The sequence below is a fragment of the Danio rerio genome, chromosome 6 (genome assembly GCF_052040795.2).
Source record: "Danio rerio strain M-AB ecotype USA chromosome 6, GRCz13ab, whole genome shotgun sequence".
Taxonomy (NCBI): domain Eukaryota; kingdom Metazoa; phylum Chordata; class Actinopteri; order Cypriniformes; family Danionidae; genus Danio; species Danio rerio.
Window position 1 is genome coordinate 45,979,822 of NC_141026.1, and position 22,753 is coordinate 46,002,574.

The window sequence follows — 22,753 nt, forward strand, 5'->3', positions numbered from 1 at the left end:
TACCATTCAGATGTCTCAGAGGTTAAAGTTTATTGGTTTACACAGCCAACAGATATCCACAAATAGGTCTTTGGTCAAGTTTTGAAAGCATTTATCTGATTTTCGTAATGTGTCAACTGTCAATTTCAGAGCAGTCACGTCCGTAACGAAGACAAGTCACGTCCGTAACGATAGTTTTTCCTCATTAATGCAAAAATGAAAAACTAAATACAATTAATTATATATGTCCCATGCAGAGCCAACCCTTATCCTTTTGACTGTTATATATTTTTTTGTCTTCTGCATTTTCATTCACAGAATTTTCACAAAGTATGTCAACTCACAAAACTCATGTCTTTTTTTTGTCACGTCCGTAACGCATTCATTTTGCCGTCATTTTAAATATAAAACACCTGCATAGACTGATATTTTTTTGATGCCTGAACTCCGTGGTTAAGGGGTAAGAAAAATATAAACATATATTTCAATATACTGTTAACATATACCTTCTCTGAGAATATACGTTTCATTTTTTTACTGCAAATGTCACGTCCATAACGCTGGAATCAGCCATATACATATATATACATATATATATATATATATATATATATATATATATATACATATATATATACATATATATATACATATATATACATACACACACACACACACACACACACACACATATACATATATATTTATATATATATATACATATACATACACACACACACACACACATACATACATACATGTATATAATCATTATGCAAAAGTGCAACATTGCAAAGGTATGCTCAATATATAAATGATTAACCTCTCAGCAATAACATGATCCTCTGGCCACAAAAGAACTTGCTCAGGTTTGACGCAGCTCTTTTTTTTTTTTTTTTTGGTGGCATTCCAGCTGCTCAACACAACACCCCTCGGCATCTCCAACATGTGGTTTTAATCCACCCATTTCGCACAAATTGCCAGCCCTGTCAGTCTTCGACAGAAACCAGTTACCAGCCACTTTAGAGTATTTTGATAATTGCCACTTATTTGTTTGTCAAGTTTCCCCACATAGTGACTAATGAAAAATACTCTGAGCAATTCACCTACCTAATATTTTATAAATGACACTATCACAAAACAGTCACGTACTACATAAATGAATATTTTTCACACAAATGTCCAAAAACAATTCCTGCAGATGCCATTGGTCAGACAACAAATGAGTGTTTCATTCCCTTTACGAAGTGATTGCTTGAATGAATGAATTACTCTATTTCTTTCATTATTAAATAGAGCAGCGTGTCTGAGAAAATTGAATCATTCATCAAATTAATGACTTGTTTTGTTATTTACTGAATGATTCTGTTTAGGTCATTTTGCTGAGGGAATGGTTCAATGACTCTTAAAAACAGTTTCACTACCTCGACGTTACGAATCAACTGGATAAATCAATCAATGACCCACTCTCTATTTAAGATTACTGAATGAATCTGTTTCAGCAAATTGGCTGAATGAATGATTCAATGACACACGCATTTTTTTCTTTTTCTTTTGTTGCACTTCTAAATCAATCAGTGTATTTAAGAGAATTGACTTATTGAGTGAATCATTGACTCACTCATGAAGACAGGCAGATTTGTTTACTGAAAGAATTTATGTTTTTATAAATTTAAAAAAATGAATGAATTATGACAAAACACACTCTTTTGACACTAATCTACATAAACTAAAATGTGACTCAAAAAGTGTTATTCCAATTAGCAAGAACTGTTGTATAAAGTAGTGATGGGTCGTTCTTGAACGATTTGTTTGTTCTGAAAGAATCTTAGATTCGTTCAATTGCAAATGCGCACATTTGTGCAGGTGGGGTAGAATATGTGTTCCTTTTTCGAGTCTTCTATTGGGTTTGGGTCGTTCTTTCACCATGTAAAAGAAAGAAGCCAATCATATGAATTTAGAGCCGGAAAAAATTTGATCAGTTCATTTCTCATTTCTCATTTTCTCTTTGATCAGTTCATTTCTCAATTTCTCTTAATTTCTCTTAATTACCTGGATGATGCACTTATTCAACTGTTAAAATGAAGTGCGGAACTTAGGACTCAATTAAATGTGTCACTCAACGACCGCAGCTTTGCTCACGTAGTGGAAGAGGCGGAGCTATCAGGCACACATGTTGGTTTACTTTATTTTGGATTCTAAAAGCAGAATTCTCCTACAAGAGTGATTATAGCACCTCCCAATCGTGAATGCGGTTATACTCATGGCAGGTATTATTTGGTACTTTGGTCATTTATTATTTCGCTAATTTGGCAACTGTCCAACCTCATGGGAAACGGTTTAAATTTCCGCTTAGTAAAAAAACATTAGTGTTCCATTTGGGACGACACTACATACATATACTATGCTGTTGAATATGTAAGTACATAAGTACATAGTGGATAAGTGCAGTTTATATAGTGTGCCATTTGGGATGGAGCTTAAGACTCGAATGGTGAACTAATCATGGCTCCTTTTGGGTCAGACTGTGTGCATCGGTTAAGCTAATATGGGACTGTCTGTGTGAAGTGAACAAACCTCTTAAATTTGAAGAGCTGTCAGAAGACATTTTCCATTTCTTACAGCATTCTAGATATTACTTGTTTGTGTTATGATATAAGCTGCGTCCCAAATCACATACTTATGCGCTATTCTACGCCATTTTGTAGTATAAATAGTGCAAGTAGTGCGTTCACACTGAAAACTCTAAAAATAACAAGTGCACTTTAATTACCCGGATGATGCACTCATTCAGCCGGTAAAATGAAGTGTGTAATGATGGACACTTCACGCACTCAATGACCGCAGGTTTGCTCATGTAGCAGAAGTGGTAAAGCTATCAGGCGCACATGTTGGATAATTTTATTTATTTTAGATGGTGAAAGCAAAATTCTTCTACGAGAGGGATTATAGCCCCTCCCAATGCAGGGCTTGAAATTTCGACCATTTTGGTCGCATATGCACATGAAATTTTATTTATGCGACCTCAAAATATATTCGGGAGCACTTGTGCGAGTGCTAAAAATCGTTGTGTGCGACCAGTTTTTACTGCAAAATGTTGACCACATGCGCGGATTCGGGAGACACGCGGAATGCATCTCTAAGCTCTTTGTCTGCACTTAAACGCGAAACGCAGCGCTCGCAAATGGTTTAAAACAGTTGTCATGTCGACTTGCTGCAGTAAAAGCCAAGTCCGTAATGCTTGCCCCGCCTTCGCTCTCTTCTTATTGGCCCACCACTGCTCTAGCACTGAACGCAAATGATTGGTTAATATCAGCTGTCAATCACTGCCTTCTTGCTTGGGATGACTACTATCGCGAAAAACTAAAGCGCTGAAGATGAGAACGAAGATAACACTAGATTTCAAATAAGATTTTGTTTTAGAAACCACCTATATACAAATAACACATCTTACTAGTGATCATGTGCTGAATGTTAATCCACCATCTACACTTTTCCAAGAGTGGATAAAATACTTCCGTTGGCTTGAAGTCAGTGGGATGGAGTTTTCAGGTAACTGTTTGCCACATTTAGCACGAGAGCTTCTGTTTAATCCTTCATATAATCACCAGCCTGTCCGCCGTGCTAGTGGCAGCAATATGTAAAATTGAACACCATGTACACCATCGCAAACGGGCTTACACTGAGTAAACTAATATCGCTACTCATAAAAAGACCGGTATTGCTATTAACATGTATGCATATAATAAGGTACAGTATATGTCAAAAGCATCAGTGCAATATCAGACACCACTTGTGAGAACAGCAGAGTTATACCGTTAACCGATTTATTCAAGCAGTGCGTGCAGGGCCGGTGAGCGCTCCGTGTATGCTTTTGGTCATTCAGTTCTGTTATAAAAATGTATTTTCTTTGGATAACGGCATTTCTTTTCCTCACGCTTGCATATATATATACATATATATATATATATATATATATATATATATATATATATATATATATATTTGCTTGTTAGTTTGATTACTGTTGATTTCAGATGCAATAAATCTGTTTGTATAAAACTTGTAGTAACGCTGCTTATAATTGGTGTGTGCGACTAAATTTTGGCTGATGCGCCTAAGTTTTTAAAGTTAGGAGCACCGGTGCTACCAAGCAAAAAGGTTAATTTCGAGCCCTGCAATGGTAAATGCGGTTATACTCATGGCAGGTATTATTTGAGAGTTTGGTCATTTATTTCATCAGGGAAACGGTTTGAATTTTCACTTAGTACAACAACATACATGTATGCTGTTGTTGAGTGTGTAAGTGCATACACAGTTCATGAGTGCAGTGTATAGTGTGCCATTTGAGACGCAGCTATAGTTTGTAGATGAGTTTGGAAGCAACTCATAACATTTGAATAATATTTTGGCAAAACAAACGAAATTACTCGGAAAAAAAGATTCTTTCACCTCGCTGAATGAGACTAAAAAGGTCTGAGTCAGTAAAATTATCCGAATTTCTCATCACTAGTATAAAGTCTACATTTTTAAATTAGTGTTTTTTTAAATATATAATTTAAAAATAATGATTGAACAATCATCTCTCCTCAATTTGAAATTAACTACAAATTGATAAAAAAAAGTTAATAATGAAAAAAATCTAAGAAACTCAGGTGCTGCAAACAATCCACCGAAGAACATTTATTGGGGGTAATGATGGTTTTTCAGATTATTAAACAACAATGCTCAAACATCTGCCACACCTTAGCAACCACATAGCAATGCTTCAGCAGCAAACCACAAAAACTAGCACTGTGGTGACAAGTTTTGCAAAGGCTAATAATAAGTGTTGTGCTTTCAGTAAATTCTCATTTACAGCGTTTCGCTGCATTATTCCACTGTAGCTCTATGTGTGTTTCATCAGCCATAGTGCAAACTCACCATGCAGCAATAAAGAAGTGTGAATCCCGAATCTGGACTTGATCCTCAAGACAATGACCTGCCCAAGACAGGACAATTTAAGGGAGTGGTCTGCCTGCGGCGGTCTCCCTTTTGACCCGGCAGCATGGAAAGAGCCGGAGGAGATGGGGATGATTTAGAGCTCTTCTCTTAGACGTGCTGACAAGGTTAGAGGGTCAACACAGACATTAACAGGTCAGTGTGTGGCCCACTTGGGGACAATTACTCCTGGCCGCGGCTAAGTGGACACTTGATTGAACACGACAGTGCTGGGAATGCGCCATCCCTATAGATAACAATTCTAAGGACCATTTAGGATAAAAAGCTCTTGTGATACGCGCCTTTATAGCCCAAATTCATCTTTCTTTGCGCTTTTAAAAAAAGAATGCTGGCAGTGTGATCGAGGGTTATTCTCTGGGCAGGAGGAAGAGAAACATTAGAGAGAGCTCGCATCCTTTGATGCTTTCAGAGAGATCACACAAGAGCAAATACAAGGTGAGGGGGTTGCCGGAGAAATCTGTGAGATGCTTTATCTCAGTTTAGAAGATTGTTTCCTTTATCATGCTGAGCCTGTTATTATCTGTTTTGATTGTTTTGTTTGGGTTTATAGTCGATTACAAGCTGCGATATAATTAAATTCCAAATCAGAATCTGCAGCATTTACAATTTGATGATTGAGGTAATATGCACATCCAATTATTGCTGTTATTTGTAAGGTGCTAAAACAATCATTTTTACTGCCTGAATAAAAATAAAAAAAACACACACTTGGCTTGACTTTTACACACTGGCAGCATACAGTACAAAGGAGCACTTGCCAAATTTTACGCAAAGGGATGGATTCAAACCTCTCTCCACCGCAGTATGTTTAAAAATGCATGTTTTTTTCACAGATTTGCTGATCACTTTCGAATACAATAGTTTTTTGGGGACTCCAAGCCTAATTTTAAAAAACTGACCAATGTTTTGAAGGACCAAAAAAACTTTTCGAAAAGAAAATTCAAGAAATTCTAGATACTTTCAATAAAGTATGTTTAAATAAGATGGCTTGTTATATTTAAACCTAGAAAATTTGCATTTAATTCATAAAATAAATTGTATTAATTGCAAGGTACACACACAATAACATGAATTTCATTTATTCATTCATTTTCCTTCAGCTTAGTCTCTATTTCAGAGGTTGCAGAATGAACCGCCAACTATTCCAGCATTTGTTTTACGCAGCGGATGCCCTTCCAACCGCAACCCAGTTTTGGAAAAACACCCATACACACTCATTCACACATACACTATGGAAAATTTAGCTTACCCAATTCACTTATTGTACATGTCTTTGGACTGTGGAGGAAACTGGAGCACCCAGGGAAACCCACGCGAACACGAGGAGAACATGCAAACTTCACACAGAAATGCAAACTGGTCCAGACTCGAACTACCGACCTTCTTGCTGTGAGGCAAGTCAGGCAACAGTGCTAACCACTAAGCCACCATGCCACCCAGAAAAATGTCAACTTTTGAAAATATTATCAACACATTTAATTCAGAATTAAAAATCAATTGATCTTCCATTCTGGTAGCTTCTTATTAAATATATACTATAAAATAACAAATACTTATCTATTCATTTCCAAACTGAAAGATTACATTCTGTCTGGTGTTCAAATTCAATGAATGTTTTTTTTTTTTTTGTATACTGGATCATCGATCATGCAGTGTGCAGCTAATTTGGGAAGGAAAAGAGTTTGTAAAGAAAAAGAAAAAAAAGTGCATAACAAATAATTTTTCCTAAAAGAAAAAGCCGATTCTGAATTCCTAAAATAAGTCACTTTCAATTTAATTCCTTTTCTGTAACTGGTCTATGAAGATACATAACAAATTTGAATAATGCCCACTTATAGTTTTCATTAGCAGTCTATAATCAACATCTGCATTTTTGAATTGACACTTTAGTTGGATTTGTAGAGGTTTTTGTTTGGCTGAAATGTTGCCACAGGCACTTATGAATATCCAGCCTTAATGAGCAAACTCTTGTTAACGCTAATGTGGATGAATTAAGCAGCTATGCTTGCACTGGAGGTTTGTGTTGATCAACTAGTTTTCAAGTGATTCATCATTGGACTTAGGGAAATTAGAAAAACTGTGAAATTAGGTCATGCTAAATGTATATTCTGAGAAAGTGTGTTTTCTTCTCATCGTAAGAATGTACAGCTAATGTAGGATCATTAAGTATCTTTAAACCAGCATTAAATAAGTTAAACATCTCAATTTAACTGTACACAACCTCAGTAAGAAGGAGATTTCTATGCAACCAAAACAAATTGTTTGTTACTACCAAACACAACAGGTTGCCACTTGTGTGTGTGTGTGTGTGTGTGTGTGTGTGTGTGTGTGTGTGTGTGTGTGTGTGTGAGTGTGAGTGTATGGGGGGGGGGGGGGGGGCAGCTTCTTTCAGGGTGTGTGTAAGTTTAGTAAAAAACAAGCTAAATGAAAAGAAGGTCTTTGGGTTGGTGTAAGCTGAGCCTGTATAGTGAAGGTTTCAGGGCAATGGATTGTTGGCTTGTTTACTTAAGTCTTGGCAGCAGAAAATTATCTCCACATTGTCCTGCTCCTGCTGTTGGCCTGGGCAGCATCGATTGCAGCTGTAGAACGTTAGAGAGATGCAGAGGACACAGTTCACTTAAGCCGGGGCGCACACTGTATGAGTTCTGCCACGATTTTGCTGTTGAGACCAATTTTAAGAATCATAAGAGATTTCTTAAGTCGCAGAGCAAATGTTCTGACTTTATCTATCGTTCTCTTTTCCAGTCAAGACATTATCAACATTAGCACAGTACTGCTTCATTTTGTTTTTAGTAATAATGTCATCTTCATGGTTTAGAATAAAGGCATGAGTGCAGGAGATTTTCAATTAGGTTTACATCAGGACTCTGGGATGCCCTTTTCATAATTTCAATGTTTTTATCTTGAAGAAACTGCTTTAGTCATTGCTGGGTTACAGGGGGCTCGCTGTCCTGGCTGAAATTTGCTGTCAGATTGGGTGATGAACACAGGGAAAAAACAACATGTTGCAAAATGAGCTTCTGATAAACATTTCCATTCACTCTGTCATATAACTGTATAAAAGACTCAACTTCTACTTCAGAAACACTAGCCAAACCATCACACTTTCTTCTATACATTTCAGTGACTTCTGGACATGCTTTAATCTTTCCCCAGTTTGATGATGTACATTGTGTTTTTCAACAGACTTAAATCAAATACAATTTTCATCACAGAAGTGAAATTTGGACTAGTCAATTGCTCACTGGGAATCTCTGCATTATCCTATCAGTAATTTATTTATCCTCTCATGTGTTTGTCCTTCAAGTATGACCGGTCTTTTGGGGGGACTTAAATGAGTTAGAGACATTGTAAAGATGTAGCATTCTAGAATATTTACTGGAATGACCAATTTCTCTTACTACGGCTGAAAGTCTCATCCCTTTGGCCTTCATATGACCTTTTTACCATTGTTTACCAGTCAACGCTTAAAAATTACCACAGCCCGGGAGCATGTGGGTGTAGATAGATTGCTAGGTGACCATCAACCATTTTTCTCAGTGGATGACAAGCTGACTAAACATTGCAGCAACTCTGATACAAGTTTTATTTATGGAGAAAACTAAAAAGCAATTCTGTGTTCGGGTGTTCTGTGTGTGTCTGAGATAATTAGTCTACGGAATGTGTATATTATAAACAAAGTATGAAGCTGACCGGTCAGGTCTTGGCTCGCAACGTTCTGAAAAGTTAAGATGTTTTCAACTGGGTGCAGCTTGCGCGTCACTCCCAATATGTGCAAGTAAGTCATGCGTTCTCCTTTGGAATGCTTGAATGCAGAAAAGACGGAATATGTGAACGGATGCTGCCTGCGAGAGAATAGTCATTTTTCAAAATAAAACTTTTTAAAATAAAACATTGTTCAGACTCAGATAGGGCTGCACCATTGATCGTATTATTATCACGATAACGGTATTTGTGGCCAACAATCCAAAATTAAATATCGTCGCGATTTTACAGTCTAATGACCAAGCCCTTATTTTAATGGGTGGAATTTACGGATTGTACCACATGACAAGCATGATGTGACTGCGTTTTTCAAGGAATGCAAATGTTGATCAGGTAGACTTTGCTCATGGCTAGTCGTAACTTCACAAGGTAACACAAAAAAACCTCATTAACTAACTTAAAAGCCACCACAAAGTGGCTGTCATCATTAGGTTTCTGAGCTCAGGAGAATTCTGCTTTGTATTTCTCTATCCATTACTAACATCACTAAACCAGACAACGTTTGTTTTATAAGTTGACCAAATGTTCGCAGATTCAGCATTTTTTTTTCTGATGCGTTTGCCAATTATGCAGACAAAAGATACAACTGTTTCAATAAAAAAAAGTCATTGTGTCCTTGTTTATGCAGGTATTGAGGTTCGCTTTCATCAATTTGATGCAACTTTTATTATTTACAAGAAAATAAAATGTAGTTAAAAGTTTCAGATCAATTACGCTTAATTTATGAAAAGACTAGCATATTTTATGCATTTAATAATGAAATGGATAACAAATTTCATTTATTTCCGATTAGACCATGCAATTTATTCTGTTTTACAGTTTTAACATGTACGCTTTTTTTAAATAACATTTGTTTAAAAAATATTTTAGCACATTAAAAGTAATTAAATTACCTGTCTTTACATTTAAAACTTTATGCAAAGGATCAGGAATTGATCACACACATGCAAAAAAAAAAAAAAAAAAAAAAAAAAAGCAATCATCCAGCACATGCATCGCTCTCATGCTCTCACATTAAAGACTATACACATAAAATAAAACATTCACAAAGGTGTATCTTGTAGAAAAACACAAATTCACGGGCGCTGCTTTTGGCTTTAAAAGAATCAACAAGATTAAAAAATATATAATTTGCAGAAGAGAAATGACAGGAATTTTGCAAAAGAAAAAGATTAAACATGTCTGGACTGTTAAAAGAACAATTTACTTTATATATTCTTTCAACTCCAATACAAAAGCTAAGATTATGAATGACGGAGTGTAAAGCCATCTCTCCTGCATGCTTTAGCAGCGCGTCCCACTGTTTATAAATGAGAGAATGCGCCGTTTTACCTCAAGGTATTTAAATAAAAACTAACACCGAACATAAAGTTAAACTAAACTGCACAACTATTGTGGTTGCACCTACGGGATGCACAATACAAGCCATTGTTTTAATTTGATATTCGTAAAGTAAGGCCTATGTAAGCCAACCGCAGATGCTTTGTCATGTTGGACGTGACACTCTGCTTTAGAACTTATTAGTTTATTACAATAATTACACTTAGCTTTGTCATCGTTCTTCATCACATGTAGAGATTTTTTGAGCATATTGTTGTATCATGTTGTTGTATTTTTTGAGCATGAATGACGTAGTAATCTTGCGGTCCATCGCTAAACAAATGTCTAGATTATTATTGAAGGTGTTATCCAGTGACAAAGTTCTTGGCGGTATAGCGAGTGAAAAAAAAAGTGCATGCAGAAATTAGACAAGAGAAATCAAAGTTTAAATTATTTAAGAAGTATCGGATTATTAGTATCTAATCCCACCCAGTTTTATTACATGTGTTTTTTTATATAATTGGCTTTGAAGTTTAATATTGATTAATTATCTAGGTTAATTAGGTTGACTAGGCAAGTTATTGTATAACAGTGGTTTGTTCTGTAGACTATAAAAAATATATAGTTTAAAAGGGCTAATATATATATATATGTATATATATATATATATATATATATATATATATATATATATATATATATATATATATATATATAGATAGATAGATAGATTTTTTTTAATAGCTTTAAAAAAATAAAGCTGCTTTTATTTTAGTTGAAATAAAACAAATAAGACTTTCTCCAGAAGAAAAAAAAAATTATCAGACATAATGTAAAAATGTCCTTGCTCTGTTAAACATCATTTTGGAAATATTTAAAAAAGAAAAAAAAATACAATAATAATTCTGATTTCAACTATGTATATACACACAAAGAAGGAATAATCGTCATTATTAATCATGATTAACATTTTGAGCAAAATGATCATGATTATAATTTTTTCTGTTATCATGCAGCCCTAGACTCAGATAATAAATAAAACCAAAATAATTAATGATTTCTTTTGCAGCCCAATACCAATTGATCCATGGACTGGTACCAGTCCGTGGCCCAGGAGTTTGGGAACACTGCTTTAGACCACTCATAGGTTGTTCTGATTTCTACTCTATATTATGCAAAAAATCTGTGACTTTTACCAATACAGTTTACCAGTGGCTGCTACCAATTTTGCACAACCTGAAAAGCAACAATTGTAAAGGACAGAAAAACAAACAAACAAAAAAAACCTTAGACACAGCCACAGTGAGACCCATCTACATGCAATGAAGTGTAAAAGTGTGGCAGAAAATAAAAGAGGTTAGGTTGGAAGGTGAAAGTGAGAAAAGGATAGACACAAAGCAGAGAGTGGAAAAGAAAAAAAAAACAAGAAATAAATAGATATCGAAAGGGGATGCAGAGAGCTTGAGGGAGTGAGAAGAGAGAAAACACCACAGCATTGTCTTCCACACCTTCTAAAAATAGAAATTTGTTCAAAAAGTCTTCAAAGGCGAGAGAGGGGGTGAAAAATCACTTATCCAACAGTCTCCTGGACTATCCCATTACCATGAGAGCCCAACTCCAAACATTTCACTTTACCACAGCTCACGTGAAGCCAAGACGCTTGGAAGTGATGCACTCTCAAAAGGAAGTGAGCATCTCCTCTTTTTACCTCTCTCCCCTCTGCCCTCATTAACTGGGCTCCTTTCCAATTCATTTAGGAAGCCCCGAGAGCCTGCCTTCCTCTGGAATTTACTGAAATGACACAACATTAGCAGATTTGCATATGCAAAACGGGTCAAGCAACAGGCACTCGCTGCTCAATTGACCTATTGCTTGTTGTGGCAAGCCGAGTTATTCCCGCGGAACAATTCTGTAACCAAGTGGGCGTCATGCGAGTGCCATCTGGGTAACACTTATTTAAGGCTGGCAGAAGTCCCGTGGCAGCCCGCCTGGCGAGGAGGAGGAAAGGGGGAATAAATTGCATCATTTACTTGACATCCATTTGCCGTCGAGCCCATTTAAAACCCATGACTAAATAATTTGGTTATTCGACTGCCAGTTACCACTGTCATCCAAATTGTGCGGTGTATGTGACACACGGCAAGACTGTCAGACGCACTGATAAAGGACAGCTCTGTGAAGTTTAACCATGCGAAAACGCGTCTCTGTAAGCATATATACAATTGCGGTGTATTTATACCGACTTCTTCTAGACCAGCGCTATGTTAGTGATGAATGCTGTGATTATGAAAACCAATGCATTTTAAGCCAAGCAAACATGTTCTAATAATGTCTTGGGTTTGGAGCATCTAAATTCAGGATGTAAATAACAGGAGAGGAAGAAAATGCAAACTACAGAATGGCTATGCTTTCAATGTTACTTTGACCATTGAGTTTTTTGCTACTTCCTTATTTAAGTCTTTGCTGTTTGTTTTGATTACTTTTATTGCAATATTTTGGTGGCTAAAGTAAAATGGGGTTTTAACTGAACATAGTGGCTTACTGCTCACATAATGTCAGGCCCTTGGAAATTAATTATTTTACCAATATATATATTTTTTTCAGTGAACATATTCCTGCATTACATACTGTACTTACAAGTCACCTTTTCTATTATTTATTATTAAGATCTTTTTTATCCTCATTAAGAACTCATTAATATTATAATTGTTAGGAAACTCGATGTAAAAAGTTCAAACACGCAGACCAGTTGTGTAATAAATGCTTAAACTAAATGATTATTAGCAATAGTAATACTTTCTGTAGTGCATTTCATTGCACCATAGTAATAACTTACTGTTGATTTCTTAAAATTAAACTATTAATATGACAGGTGGTTGTGAATTGTCCATCACATTCCTTTTCAGTCAAAAACTTATTAACATTAGCACAGTACCATTTCATTTTTTTTTTTTAAATAATGTAATCTTCATTGTTTAGAATTAAGGAATAGGTGCTGGAAATTTTCAATCAGGTTTACATCAGGACTCTGGTCTTCCCTTTTCATTATTTCAATGTTTTCATCTTTAAGGAACTGCTTTGCTCATTTGCTTGGTTACAGGAGGCTCGTTGTCCTGACTGAAAATTGCTGGCCGATTGGGTGATGAACACAGGGAGAAAACTGCAAGTTCCCAAATGAACCTTCTGATAAATTATTGTTGATTTCTTAAAATAAAACATCAGTCTGACAGGTGGTTGTGAATTGTCTGTGTATACATAACATTCATAATATAACAATATGACAATAAATGTAAAACATAGTTTAATAAGTGCATTAGGGCTGCACAATATATCAATTCAGCATCTATATCATAATGTGAGCATCCGCTATCATCACATTGTATAGATACGTTGGGATTATAGCTGCCCAAGAGACACACTTCAGAACACAAAATTTAAGTCACTGCAGAGTTTAACTATAATGAAGTGAAATGTTGTAATTTGTATGTTTTTAAGACTTAGGAGAGGTGCTCAGGCACAATACATTCAATTGGAAGTTTAATATAGAATACTTGTAATAAAAATTATTTATAGAGTAAAGACTTTGAGAGTCATTTTTACATTTAGATTACCATAAATCATACACTGTTTCACTTGTATCCTTGCTTTATTGTATATACCAACACTCACTATTACCTAGTTTTGTATTAGCATGCATGTTGAGATATTGGCTTCTTACTTATAAAGTACATAATCTGCAAGAGTTTATTCTACATCCCTAACCAAATATCTAAACTACCATAATTCTTATTAATAAGGATTAAATTAGGAGTTTATGAAAGCAAAACTCATAGTTAATGGTTAAAAATGTTAACAAAGAGAATTGTTTCACCAAATGATTGAATAGCCCCATTTGGAAAGAAATTGTATGGTATGGACACAGTATATCGCAACATATATTGCAGGAAAAAAATATCAAAATGTTAAATTTTACCAATATCACACAGCTTTAATTTGAACTAATTCTGTTTTTAAGAATTCTGGGATTACATTTTTTTTGTATCTCAGAAATTATAGGGCTTCTATTGCTAATACACCTTACATGCAATAATATAAATTACAGATGATAAACTCAAATTACAGGTAAATATAGTTTGATATATAAATGGTGACTAAACCGTTTAAAAATACATATATTGAAACAATCATTTAAAATAATGCAAGTGGTCACTATTTTTTTTGACCATGTCACAAAAAAGTATAGAGTTTCTTACTGTTTCAAGAGGTGACGGAACAGATGATTGTAGACTCTACAATTAAATTCCTTTGGTCTCGTTGAGGTATCTAAAAACACAAATATATTCATTATCAATCAGTGTTGCATGACTTATGAATATGAATTATCAAGACTTTCCTATTATTCAAATAACAAATGAAAAAGCCTCTTCAATCTAAAGTCGGTTCATCCATTTCTCGTTAATCAAAGATTAATTTGTTCTAACAATTACACTAAATCATAGAAAACAAAAAAAAGAGTACTATAACCAATAAACTAAGTGATAAACCCTCCTGAAAGTATCCATTCAATCACTGTAAACAATTGCATATCGAGTACACAGAAATGCACTCAAAATTCCCATCACGCTGCTCTATGATATTAAATCAAAAGATTGATTCTCTCAATATCCAGCTTTGAAGTTCACTCGGCATTGGCCAATTGATCAATCCATGCTTCAGAAGATCGTACATTATGCTCATTCATAACATCAAAATGCTTTTAGAGAAATATCCAGTAATCCCCAAGTACATTTCTCAGGCTTCTTTCTCAACACTTGCACTAGGAAAACAAAGAACCAACATATGGTGCTTTATTGTTAGAACAGTTTTTAGAGGCTTGGATATCACCACCTGTTTGCCTCAGTATTACGCATTTGTAAAAAGACAACGCTTTAATTTTTGTCTGGCAATTTCTAAACCTGAAACAATGTTCTCATGGAATTTCATAATTATAACAGCAAGTACACAACACAAAAATCATGACAGGGTTAATAAAAAATCTACGAGGATCTTCTTTCAAACAGCATCTTGAGGTGAGGTGACAATGACTCAAACTGATTCACTTTTAGTCGGTTTCTTAAAGCGGTGAGCAAAAAAGGCTGTACGTGCCCACTTTCATGTGAACGAGGCAGGATTGCTGCCGAGTTGAGCGTTTAAGATAATTACCGTGCTTTTATAATGATCCGTCCAATAAGGCCTTACATATATCAAATAAACAAGCAACAACACGTCAATTAAGACCACCCGAATTGCTTCGAAGTTCAAACCAGCAAATAGGCCACATTTTGGTATAAACACACATACAGATGTAAACAGAAGATCAAAGAAAACTTCCATCGGTTATTCCTCCTTTGAATTCATTTGAACATTCAATTGAAAAAAAAAAAAAAAAAAACAAGAAAACTTCTTGCAAAAACTAATTAACATGCATGCTATGATAAGGTAATTAGTACTCGAGCCGTTTTCCTGATTAAACATACTCTAATTGAGAGCACGCTGCTATTGAGAGGGAGGAAAAACTCTATTCCCTTGGAGGGCACTTAAACGGTGTCCCTTTTAAAAACACGTAAGCAGAGACAAAACACATGTTAATTAACAGTCAACAATATTGGCCACTTCTCTAACTTCTCTTTTTAACAATACATCTTAAGGAATACTTTCAACACAATGTCCTTAAGATGCAACTCTTATAAGTTGGTAAGTCTATTAAGAGCAAAGATAATAATTTTAAATATACATAAATTAAAATATATAAATAATTTTGCTGTTTTTTTAGGTTTGGGTTTGAGTAAATGGTAATTTTTTATTCACTAAAAATCTGATTTCTTCTAACATTTCTTCTAAATGCCAAGTAAAATTATTGTCTTTGGGTTCGTTTTGAATTTTTTCATTTATTTGATTCAAATTCAGGGTCACACCACCAACCACATATATCTCCCTCTGTATTCTTTAACCTATATAGTAGACATTCATTATGTTTGCTGTGGATCCAGTGAAAATGTTTGCAGGACAAGTGAAGAACTGAACTACTGGCCTGATAAAAAACATATATCCTTATTGTTGAGCTTTAGCAGATGATGGAAGGGCAACACATTTCCATGAAAATTGTTTTGTCAGGGTGAAATATGGATCTGAGATCATAGCAAAGTTAAGAGCAATGTGAATGTACTAAAGCCCTCATGATGAGGCATCCAGCCATGTTTATACATTTATCATCTGTTATTTGATGAAGAAACACTGCTCTAATTGGAGAACTACAGAGGTTGGGATGAGTAAATCCTGAACTGACTCTGTAAAAAAACAATGATGTAAGCCAAAGATGCCTACAACCATTGATTTAAACAGATTAAAACACATGGCTTTGTGGCTTCTTTAATTATGCATGGCTTATGTGGATGACAATTTGTTAATTCATATATTTTATTAGTTTATAAGTGAAAAACTAAACTTAAATATAAATAATTATGATAAATGAAGCAAGAAAACTTGTATTTTAGAAAAAAGGATTTGAAAAAGAATCTACCTAAAAAATTTAAATCAAACTCTCTGTTGAGCCCTACCTCTTGCAAATTAAAGCAGATGAGGAATCACACAAGAAAATAAATCTACCATATGCATTTCCTGCATAAAGTAGCTTTTCCGGCTGTTTCCTTTTGAACTCAGATATCAATATCACAGAAAAAGAGAGGTTGTAAAGAATTATTGCACATTATGCTCTACATAATTGACAACAAATGCAGTGATTCAAATTCCTGGAAAGAGCAGCCTCCTGCAGCTTCAGGATTGTCTGTAAAATTCAGAAATGCAGGCATTGGCTGCTGCTCTTCAGGGCTGGATCACTGGGAAACTGATCCAGCGAGCTGATCCCGGCTCAGCTGTCAACTTCACAGCTGGCATAAAGGGACTTGTGAGTATCACACCATTTCAACATTTAATCCAGCCTCTAATCCAATCCGTTTGGACTTACAATCCAATAAAAGAACAGCCAGGGTGACTATAAACCAACTATTTCAAGGGTTAAAAAAAAAAAAAAAAAACTTTTTTTAATGTACAGAGCATCTTGATCACTAAAAATTATACATAAATTCAAACTGTTTTCATTCAATTTTGCTACATTTTTATGAATATAAATATAGCACACTACCAGACAAAAGTTTGGACAATCAAGTTACCCAGATTTAATATAAAGGCTTATCCTTAAAAGCTTGAAATTAGATTATCAGATTTTTTTTTTAAAAAGAACGATATGAATGAATGGATGAGGAATGAATAAATGTATGAATCAATCAATCAATCAACCAAATGAATTCTAACTTTTGACTGGTGATGTACAAACTGATAAACTAGCAAAGAAAAATGTCCAAACTTTGACTGATGGTGTAAAACGATATTGCAAATAAATAAATAAACAAAATTTTAATTTCTGTAATGTATTTATTTACTAAAACAGAATGGAGAAAAATTTAAGACATTAATAGCTTAATTATACTTATATTCCGGAAGGATTAACTTAATTTACTGTGATAGTGAACCGTAATGATACAAAATAAAAATCAGCTTTGCCAACAAAAACAATTAAGCTTTCTTAAATATATTAAAATAGAAAACATTCATTTTTATTCCACAAATAACCATATATAGGTGTGCATGTGTGCTTTAAAATCACTCTACATCTATTTAGAAAGATAAATTGGTCATTTTTTATTCATCTGATATCTAAATTCTCTGAGTGACGCATTTAAAAGTAAAAAGTGACAGCATGCCTCCTACTTCTATAATTTGCCATCTAGTATGAAAATGAAAAAGTGCTTGGATTCCTCTGTGAGACTTTGAGGCGATAACAACAAGCTATAATTAACTCTAAACTCTATACTAGCGCACACTGACAGTGTCCAGAGTTGCCATCGAAACAAGAGCTTGTCTGCATCCTCCTCCTCCCCATCAGCAGTCCAGCGTCTGGCCAACAGTCGGCCTTTCCAGCCAGACAGTCCAGCAAGCCACACGCTAAAGAGGGACAACAGCTGCCCGAACACACAGCAAGAAACAGGACGCAGCAATCTCTATCCTACGTTCTGAAACTTCACACATTATTCGCCACTCTGTCTTTAACCTCGACGATTCTCAGATTACAGTTCACTTAAGTGCACTTTACCTCAGTGAAGTAACATGTTAATCACCTTTCTGTCCCAAAACCACCGCACACATCTGAGTCATCGTGCTTGATTGCAAGTAAATCTGAAAATACGAGCTAGAATGTGCAAGCTTTTACTGTAATGTAATGACAGAGACACATTTTACACAGATCTATTTTTAGTACACTTTTAATTACTTTTATTTGTTTATTTGTTTATTTTTTTTAAAAGCAATATATCATGCACTCAAAAAAATACCTATTTGCTGTAACTTAATTTAACTACACACATATTTCCATAAATTTAAGTTATCTTATTCCATCTTAGTTTATTTTTTCTGAATCAATTAAATCAAATACATTACATTTGAATTTGGGCTGCACAATATATCGTTCCAGCATCAATACAGCAATGTGATCGTTCGCAATAGTCACATCGCGGGCATACGCAATGTTGAGTCTGGATTATAATTTATCATTTCGCAAGTGTTTTCTGTGGCCTGTGACTGTGAGGGTTTTAAAAGCATTCAGGCATAAGTAAATGTACAGTTTGAAACTATAAAAAAAGGATTAACGATTCATTTTATTTAATCGTAATAAAACAAAGAGGATGCAGTATTATTTTACATTTAATTATTCAATTACTGTATACTTCAATACATTTTGACTCTACAGAAATGCTGTTTATTTAATTAGCATATTTTTCTTTATTGAATTTATCTATGCTTGTAGATTGTTTGTTATATGTTATGCACCCCCTATGAATCATCCCAATCAATCTCAAATTATAAATTCTTTCCAGTTTTTCCAACTCATCTAGAGAAATTGTATTCATATCACAATATATGGTGGTTCATTCCGCTGTGGCAACCCCCGATTAATAGAGGGACTAAGCCAAAAAGAAAATGAATGAATGAATCACAATATACAGTACATCATAGAATAATATCCCAATGTGTAATTTTTCCAATTTCATGGAGCCCTAATTTGAATTGTCTTGTAAAACATTTACTCTTGGTGACATTAAACTCTGACAAGTCTTCCTCTTTACTTAAAATATTCACTACATTGCAAATGTCCAATTCCAGACAAAATATGCTAGCAAACATCATCCACTACTCACCAATAAGTCATACAACCAACTATTATTGTGTTGTCCCAACAAATAGTTATTAAGTTAACTATTTTAATTTTTACAGATTTAAGTGGATTCAACTAAATAATAATAAATTGCTAAGTTTTTAGGAATGGTCTTGTTTCAGTTCGTTTCAGACACACAACATTTACCGTAAGTTTATTTGTCATGCAGCATTTATTTAAAAAAACATAATATATTTTTTTTATTTTAAATAACTCTTTCTTCTTATAAGTAGTTTTGAATTAAATTATTACTCTATAATAATATTAATAATAGTAATAATAATTATTATTATTCATATTAGAGTGATTTCTGAAGGATCATGTGACTTTGAAGAGTAATGAAGCTGACAATGCATCTTTAAAATCACTGAAATAAATGATTCAATTAAATTCTAAACTACTTTTGAACAGTTATTTTATGGTGCAATAACTTTTCACAATTTTACAATTTGTGCTGTATATTTCATGAAATAAATGCAGCCTTGGCGAGGAGAAGAAGCTTATTTTAAAACTTTTTGAAATCCTAGTGACCCCAAACCTTTGACTGGTGCTGTATATATATATATTATTTAAAAAATAAAAAATGTGGTAGAAGATTTGTATTTTCTTTGAACATTAGTGCATCCTCTTCATATTAGAAAATAGGTAAAATGGGTGCCATTGAGCACCAAGGCCAAAAAAGTTGCAAAGAAAAGTTCAGCCAGTGATTTTAATCCCAGGTCAGTCTGCGTTTGCAGAGGTCCATTTCTGCATAAGTGAGCACACAAACTCCAATGGCTGTTCAAACAGTCTCTCTCTCTCTCCCCCTCTGTCTTTGTCTCTCCCTCTCAGGCAGCTCATGACAACGGCCCAGCAGCAGCACTGTTTGATCTCCAGTGTTTTCCTTAATCTGGGTTGTCAAGGTTCGCTTGTTGGAGGCTGTTTACTTTACTTCTCCGACAAAAAAAGCATCTCTCTTTTTTTGTCTTCTCCTTCCCTCAGACAATGACTAATCCAAAGACCTGAGCCTTACCAACACTAGTTGTTAAAGCTGCTACTGCTTCCTATTTTAAAGTGTAAAATAAAAAGAAAGATGAAATGTTTTATAATCAGTGAGGGTAAGGCGATAAATATTACTATTAAATAAATATTATAATAAATATAATGGTAAATATTATAATTAATAAGTGGAACTTTGTTTATAAACTTTTTTATTACAGCCATATTAATAAGCACACAGACACACACACACGCACACACATATGTAACTTCAAAAAGCTTTTTCCTACCACTTTTTTAAAAAATGAATTCATTAATGCTAATAAGAATAAATACAATTAATAAGCAGTTTTAGTATATTTCATTTTTATTACAACCATAACACAAATGCACAAACACAAAAGATTTATTTATTTCCATGTATAATAAAATACTAAAATTAAAAAAGTACATTAAATGATTTACATTTATACATCTATGCAGAACGTATTAAAGCATAACACTTTAAAGCATGAAAAATAAATAGCATTTATGTGATATCCTCCCTATTTGGTCTGTTACAATCACCAACACGAAATAATAAATAAGTAGTATATTATTAAATAAATAATACTACATTCAATTTATTTATAAAATTGCATTTGACTACTTTTTCTATTTAAATTGAATGTGTATGCCTGTACATGTATGTGGGCTAATTATAAACATGAGTAAATTGATAAAACATGACATTTCATTCAATAGAGAAGTGTAACTTTAATGCTGCTTTGAAGTGCCACACAACAACATGCAGTTAAGTTTGTTCCTCGATGTTTTGTAACTTTTGCTAGACTTTTGTTAAGTTAACATTTATTCACCGGTTATGGTCTTCCTCGTCGAAAAAGTATCATTACTGACACTTGTTACAACATAGTCTTGTTGAAAACCAGATTTGCTCGAACTACACCTCGGCTGTGTCTCAACCCATGAAAATGAGTCTCAAGCCAGCATTTGTTTGAAACTGACAGGCGCTTTTGATACCCATATGATGCTCAGCACTTCTGTCTAGTTAGGGCAACTCGCTAGGTTTTGAAACACAGCCTGAAGTAACTTTAATTCTAAAAGCTTCTACGCCCAACTCCAGAGCCCAACCGGATGATAGACCGCGCTGAACTTTTTTAATACAATGACAAATAAAGTGTTGCGGTATTCAGAACAGTCTTCATTAGAGCTAACAATGCTTTATTAAACTCCAAACGAAGAGTCGCAGCAGCAGAAGTTTGTTTGTGGTTGAGGGAACACGTGGGGAAAAGACCCCTATTCAACCGAAAGAAATCTCGGCTCGCAAACTTTTACGCCACCGATAACGAGCGCAACGCGATTTCAGTACAATCGTTTCTACGCGTCACGTCACACCACAACTGTCATACGTTTGTAAACACATGTTGTTGTTTCCACAAACACTCAACAGCGTAACAACTTGCTAGCCACAGAGCTAACTTCTGAAAAAGTAACCAAACGCTACAAATGAAACCCATCTCTCCGACAGCAGTTATTGCACACGCGGTCAGTAATGTTGCTTGTTAATTTGCTTATTAGCCCGTTACAAATAGTGAGCCAACAATTAGATAACAAAGACAAACTGTCCTTATAACGTTGCCTTAAAATGCTGCAGAATGCTGGAGGAGAGTGAACTTACCGGGCTTTGACAGGGACGCGAGAGACGCGGAAATTTCTGAAGATAACAAATTCAACTCTTCACGCGATTCTGTATACCACGCGCGCGTGCTATACAACACACTGTAAATAACCAACAAACATATCACTCCGCCAGCGGTACTAACTTCAGTTGCAAATACTGTACTGCGAGCAACGCTGCCACTTCGAGTCCGTTTCACGCCGCCTTTCTTCACGGAGCTGACTTGGATGTTGTTACACTTTATCGCGTCTTATACACACACTCACACTAAAAAAAGAGAGACAATCGCGGATTTGGATGTTGTTATTTTTTTATGTTCTACGACCGTTGACGTCACATCCACCTGCTTGCTGGGTAAACAACATTGCAGATCTTCGCGCTGCAAAACAAAAGTGTGTCAAAAAGTCACAGATAGGTACCTTTACTTAGAATAGAGATAGCGGAGCCTTTTTTCCACACACGACATACTTCTATAACAGATTCGCTTGCTAGGTAGTTTGGAAATTATGCCCATACAGAATTTCTGTCTGATTTCCCTCGAAATTGTCCAATGAAGCGAGACACGATGGGGGTGAAAGTTCAGGAGAAGGACAACCCATAAAGATGGGGAGTGCAGAGAATGTAGGATTTAATACTACAGTCTAAATATCATTATCTACTCAGTGCTTATAGGAATCATCAGATTTAGATTTAGCTAAATTCACATAATTTGTTAAACAAGATTC

The 22,753-nt window shown here is 34.8% G+C and overlaps 1 protein-coding gene across 35 annotated transcripts in view; it reads right to left on the bottom strand.

Annotated features, from left to right (window-relative positions):
- The window catches only part of foxp1b (forkhead box P1b), a 289,418-nt gene extending 266,882 nt beyond the window's left edge, over positions 1-22,536 (bottom strand). For 19 of the 35 annotated variants that reach the window (XR_015492850.1, XR_015492843.1, XR_015492851.1 and 16 more), the window contains exons 1-2: positions 22,029-22,144; positions 14,319-14,388 (exon numbers count right to left, since the gene is read on the bottom strand). The gene's annotated coding sequence lies outside the window, so the exon portion shown is untranslated. 35 annotated transcript variants of the gene reach the window in all.
- Between the last annotated feature and the right edge of the window lie 217 nt (positions 22,537-22,753).